This window comes from Petaurus breviceps, unplaced genomic scaffold, assembly GCF_028583685.1.
Source record: "Petaurus breviceps papuanus isolate PSGF00001 unplaced genomic scaffold, PetGlider_PUasm1.0 213, whole genome shotgun sequence".
In the NCBI taxonomy this organism is placed as follows: domain Eukaryota; kingdom Metazoa; phylum Chordata; class Mammalia; order Diprotodontia; family Petauridae; genus Petaurus; species Petaurus breviceps.
Window position 1 is genome coordinate 2,420,289 of NW_027185860.1, and position 6,421 is coordinate 2,426,709.

At 35.3% G+C, this 6,421-nt stretch overlaps 1 pseudogene; it reads right to left on the reverse strand.

Annotated features, from left to right (window-relative positions):
* The window catches only part of LOC138165550 (heat shock cognate 71 kDa protein-like), a 25,050-nt pseudogene extending 21,936 nt beyond the window's left edge, over window positions 1-3,114 (reverse strand).
* Between the last annotated feature and the right edge of the window lie 3,307 nt (window positions 3,115-6,421).

The following is a 6,421-nucleotide window of genomic DNA, read 5'->3' on the forward strand; positions in this document are numbered from 1 at the left end:
GGGGGCAGAGTTTACTTTCAAAGCAAGGGAGGTCTTCAAACTCCCCCCGCATCTTTAAGGGGCAGGGAAGATCTTCACATTCCCATTCCCATTACAGTCCATCAATTGGGGATTGAATGCACAAGTTGTGGTATATGAATGTAATGGAATGGTATTACTTATAAGAAATGATGGGCAGACAGATTTCAGGAAAAAAAAACGTCTGGAAAAACTCGCATGAGTCAATGCCAAGTGAAGTGAGCAGAACCAGGAGAATGCTGAACAAACTAACAGCAACATTGTATGTTGATCCACTATGATAGACAGCTCTTCTCAGCAATACAATTGTCTAAGAAAATTCCAAAAGATCCTTGTTAGAAAATGCTATCTACATCTAGAGAAAACTATGGAATTTGAATGCAGGTGAAAGCATTCTGCTCTCTCTTTTTTGTTGTTTTCCCTTTCTTGTCATTTTCCCCTTTTGTTTTGATTCCAATTTCACAACATGTTTACTATGAGAATATGTTTATTATGATTGCACGTGTATAGCCTATATCAGATTGTATGCCATCTTGGGAGGGGATTTAGAACTCAAGATCTTATAAAAGTGAATGTTAAAAGCTAAAAATAATTTTTAAAAGAGTAGTAGATGGCTGTGAGAGATATTTGTGGGGGGGCTGAATTTATATGACTTTGGTCATTGGTATTTTATGTGAAATGAAATAGGAGAAAGTAAAAACTAATGTCAAAGTTTCAAACTCAGAAAATTGAATGAATAGTGCTATTGCAAAATTTTGTTGAATTCAATTAGTAAGTGTTTTAAAAACAGTTTTCATTTATTGAAGAAAAAGTAGGGAAGTTTTAATAATTAAGGGACTTGAAAGAAATTGAATGACATTTAAATTAAAACATTTGTTATATACTTGTTGTTTTTCCTTTATTTTCAAAGAGGATCAATGACATCACCAGTGATATCCTGACTCACATGTCAATTGCATTTAAGTGAACCAGTGCTCCACAAAGGTGTCAGCCTCACACTCCCTTCCAGAGTTAAAGAAGTCCAGAAGACTGACAATGGCCCATGATGGAATGGATGACCTTGGCATCTTCGATGTTTGCCCAAGCTGTAAGTTCTCCAGAATGCCTGCTTTATGATCATTCTAACAAGTTGTTCTCATTCTCTCATTCTGTTTGGCAATGATGACACATACTTGGGTTTAATATATCCTGAGAATGTGGTATGGGAGGAAAGAATAGAAAGGTTGAATAGAAGTGATACAAAAGTATATACCAGGGGCAGCTAGGTAGTACAGTGAATAGAGCAACGGATCCTGGGGTCAGGAAGGTCTGAGTGCAAATTTGGCCTCAGACACTTGACATTTACTAACTGTGTGACACTGAGCAAGTCTCTTAACTCCAATTGCCTCATACACACACACAAATTTTTAAGTACATACCAAGAGTATAAAAAATGGTCCCATTCTGCAAAGAACTTTTATTCTATTTTGAGAGATGAAGTGTACATTGATGAAACAAAGAAAAAAAAGTGCTTAATTATTTTTACCAATAATTAGAAGGGTACCAAAAGGAGAGACACTGGAATGGAATAATTTAAGATGTATTTCCATTCAAGTGTGAATGATGGGTATGATTTTGTTTGGCAGAATGGAGGTCAAATAGGGAAGAATAGAAAATAATACATAATTAACATTTTACATAAATGGGATTTTTACTATATTATTTAAAATCAATAATTTATAATATATAAATATTCAATAAAGTCTGGACCTTATTTTGTAAACTGTTTCACAGTGAAGCAAATGAAGCTATTTGGAGACCTTGTAACTGCTGTTTTGGGCTGCAGGGAAAACTCAGCAATATAAAGCCTTTCATTAAAAGAGGCTTTAGTATAGATTAAGAGAGCTACATTACTCAATATGTTTGCATATAAGTATAATTGTATGTTAATACCTTTTAAGGAGCACATTGGTTATTTTTTTTAAACCAATTGGGGGTTAACTAACTTTCTCAAGTTTAGACGGCCAGTTATTTCTGGGTGTGGTGGTATCAGAGCCCGGATTTGATCCCAGGTCATCCCGACTCTGGGGCCAATGCTCTTACTCACTGAGCCACCTGGCCACCCCTAAACAATTGTGGTTAAGTAACTTGCTCAAGGTTACATGGCCAGTTATTTCTGGGTGTGGTGGTATCAGAGCCCGGATTCAATCCCAGGTCATACCGACTCTGGGGCCTCTGCGCTTACTCATTTTGTTACCTGGCTGCCCCCACATTTGTTATTTATATGATTTCTTAGTCAACTGGGAATGATTGTTTGTAAATATTTCTTCTCCTTTAATTTTATTTTTCCTTGGGAAAAAATAATCATCAGGGAAACCAATTTTTTGAAAAGGTAACATAGACAATGAAATAATAAAAATACAGCAAATTTCTCTGATACAGGCCACATTTATCAAATATAGAGAGAACTGAGTCAATGTTATAAAAATAAGAGTCACTCCCCAATTGATAAATAATATGAACAGGCAGATGTCAGAAGTAGAAATCAAATTTTTTTTATATTCATATGAATAAATGTTCCTAATCTATCTTGATTGGAGAAAAGATAATTAAAATAACTCTGTATTACCCTTACACCCCTCAGAAATGACCAATATAGTGTTGTAATTATAATCAACTCTAAAATACTTGCTGTTCTGATCAATACAATGATTTAAGACAATTTCAAAGAAATCATGATAAAAAAAAATGCTATCTACCTTCAAGGGGAAAAATGATTAATTCTGAGCACAAGAATTTTTCATAATTTTTCTTGCTTTCCTTATTTTTTGCTTTTTTTGCAATATAGATAATAATGTAAATATATTTTGCATAATTTTAGATATAATTGACATCATATTGCTTGTCTTCCCAGTGGGTAGAGTATGCAGTGGGAAGAAAGGAGAAAATTTGAAGTTCACAATTAAAAAAATAAAAGAATATTTAAAATATATAAATAACATATTTTTAAAGTAGTGGAATGGCATTGAATGGGGAAAAAATTGCAGTTCAAGAAGATTTACAAGCATTAACTTACCTATCGGTACTCTTGATCTTTGACCTAGCTATCCAGCTCATTCTTGTTTGCTTGGCCCCAAAGGCTAGAACAAATAACAACGAGAGCTAGTTGGAGAGGTAAAATTTCATTTTATATAAAGTGAACTTCTCAACAATTAAACTTATTCCAAAGTGAAAGGATTCCTTAGGAGCTCAAAGGTTTTGTACCATTGAAGGTCTGTGAGAAGATGGAAAAACACTTGTCAAGGATGTTTTAATGAGATTTCTCTTCAATTGTAGATTGTAATTAATGACTTCTCAAATGAGAGTTTATGACTCCAATTCCTGGCCAAGAAGAGAGGCAAGGCAATCAACTGCAATGCTAGTTTAGGGCACAAACTTGTTTGTTTTTAAAAACATTACCTAGGAGGATTGCAGAAGATTATGAGAACCTCAAAGAACAGTGAAAGGAAAAATAACCCACAGAGTCACATTGGACCAAAGATGTTTGTTAATGAAACTGAAAGAAATATAACAAACAGATATGAAATGGGATAAAAATGTTGTCATCTCAGAGTGCTGTCTTCTCATTGGCAACATAAACAGAATGACAACATTAGGATTCCCCCACAACTTTGCCTATGTGAAAGATTGGTAATGTCACAATAATAATTCCCATTTTATTGGGAGCTTTAAAGCTTACAAAGCACTATCTTCCTAACAACCCTGAGGAAGTTGGGCAAAGTGTCTAGACCTGACAAATTATATTTTAAAAGACATAGGTGCTGGAGGTAAAACAACTTTAAAAATGTTCATTGATGTCTACTCAATATAGATTAAAGAGGGAAATATTCTGAAACAACATAAGAAAACTAAAGGATGGTTATATTTTCCAACAACCAAAAAGATATAAATGAAATCATTGGCAAGTATGGACTCAAACTTGTTTTCTCATCTATAATCACATTTGAGAATAGAGCATGAGGAGAGAAGTTGCAGGTTTTTGTAGATGGTTTATTTCAGAAGACTACAATTTTCTTTTCACGTTGTGGACCGAAGGTTTCAGGGAATTTGTTTTCCTTTTTTTCATGCTTTTTTTTCTAACAAAGCAATTTATTTTCTAGGGCAACACATAGGTTTTAGAGCTCTCTCTTCAGACAAGGTATGATCTATATACAGCATGTGTCAAAAATACATGACAGATGTCTGTACAGGGAACTTTGTTCAATGATTTGCTGAGTATGACATCAGGTGAAGATGTATATGCATATACAGAGAGATGTATATTTATTTTTAGTTTCCACATTCCTTTCCACAAGATTTTGAGTTCCAAATTTTCTCACCATTTGTCCACTACCCACCCCCAAGATGGCAAGGATATTGCTTACTCATTCCCCTAGTCTGCCCTCTCATATATCTTCCCCCATCTGTCCCCTTGCCCCTTACTTTCTTGTAGGGCAAGATAAATATCTATACTCCATTTCCTGTTCACTTTAAATTTTTCAAAGAAACACACACACATACTTATCTTCACAATAATACTTAGCTAAGTATTACAGGTTCTATTATTCCATTTCATAAAAGAGAGAACTAGAATTCAAGGCAGGTTAGTCACAAACCCTGGGTGATAACAACCATATAGGCTGCCTCTGCCTGAAGACCAAATGCTTTACTTTTCATTCCTTTCCCAGTATTACTAAGAATCCTGAAAGAAGTATGGAGATAACTTGGCTATCTTCTATTGGGTCAAGGGCCCCTCCCATGATATTTCCTCAATTTTAGGACATTCCCTGTAATACAGTTGAACTTAACCACTTAACAGTTGGGTTAAATTTTTCAAAGGAATATTTACTTCAAATATTTAGCAAAATTAAACTTGCAAGCACCTCCCCTGTCCCCAACACTGTAGAGGGGAAGAAGCATAATCTTCAGCACCTCAGATTTTGAGAAGAAGAAAAGATTTACAATTTAGTTCAGATCTTACAAATCTCTCAATCCAAGTACAACCTTCCCAATACAAACACTGCATACACCCCTTAAGCTTGAGTCTTGGTAATCTGGTTTCTCAGATGTTCTTTGATGGGCTGGATGCAACATATGGTGTAGAATCTGCCTCTAAAGTTATCATGACTTTGTTCCTGGTCCACTGACGATTATACCCCCATAAAAGTAGAACTGAAAAGATAAAGAAGAGCATATCAAAACAAAACCCCAAGTCTGTTTTGGAAGATACAACATAAAAAGGAAAGGGAGGGGATGTATGCCTTCCCTTGACCTAGCCAGTTCATGGCTCCTGTGCTGAGTGAACATTTCCTTTACACTTTCTTCATGTTTGTGAAAAGAGGTAAAGTCCCAATCATGCAATTTTAAAAGTGCAGCCTGCTCTGGCTACAAAGTCAATGGAAAGACATTTTTGCCACCAAGGTAGGGGAGAATAGGATGGCTTCTTTTAGAAGCTAGGTGCATATATTAAGGAGACTGTATGGAGCCAAGCTCCACTACAACCACAAAGATCAATTGCAAGATTTCTACCCAGGTATTACTAAGTCTCCATCCATAATTCTAACCTCTACTCAACACAGGCATTTAGTAAGATTTCCAGGAGCAGAGCTGAACTTTAAAAGTCAAGAAATAGGCAAGAAATAAAAAAGAATTTGACCATAGAAAGCTACTATGGTGACAGGGAAGATCAAAACACAACTCAGAAAAGGACAACATTGTCAAAATGTCTACATGCAAATCCTCAAAGGGAATATGAATTGGTCTCAGGTCCCAAACATCTTCTTGGAAGAGCTAAAAATGAATTTTAAAAAGTCAAATAAGATAGAAGGAAAATTGGGAAAAGAAGTGAGAGGTATTCAAGAGCCAGTCAACAGCTTGGAAAAGAAGGGGGAAAATTTTAAGAAAACAATTCTATAAAATACAATTAGCCAGATGGGGGGAAAATCCACTGAAGGGGAAAAATAACTCTTTTAAAAAGGAGAATTGTAATTGAGAAGCAAAGGGGATCTGATGACTCTATGAGACATCAAGAATCAGTGAAACGAAGTCAAAAGAACAAACAGGCAGAAATAAATGTAAAATAAGTCATTGGAAAAACAAATAACCAAGAAAATGATCCAGTAAAGATAATTTAAGAATTCTTGGACTACTTGAAAGCCATGAATTGGCTTTGATGGGAAGCTATAAAAATATTAAGGGATTAAAAAAAGGATTATACTGGGAGAAGGGAAAGAGAGAGGCAGAATATGGGTGAATTGCATCTTATGAAGAGATGCAAAAGACCTATTACAGTAGAGGAGAAGAAGGGGAAGGGTGAGACTTGGTTGAACCTTACTCATATGGGATATGGCTTAAAAATGGAATGACTGGAGGCAGAGCAAATATG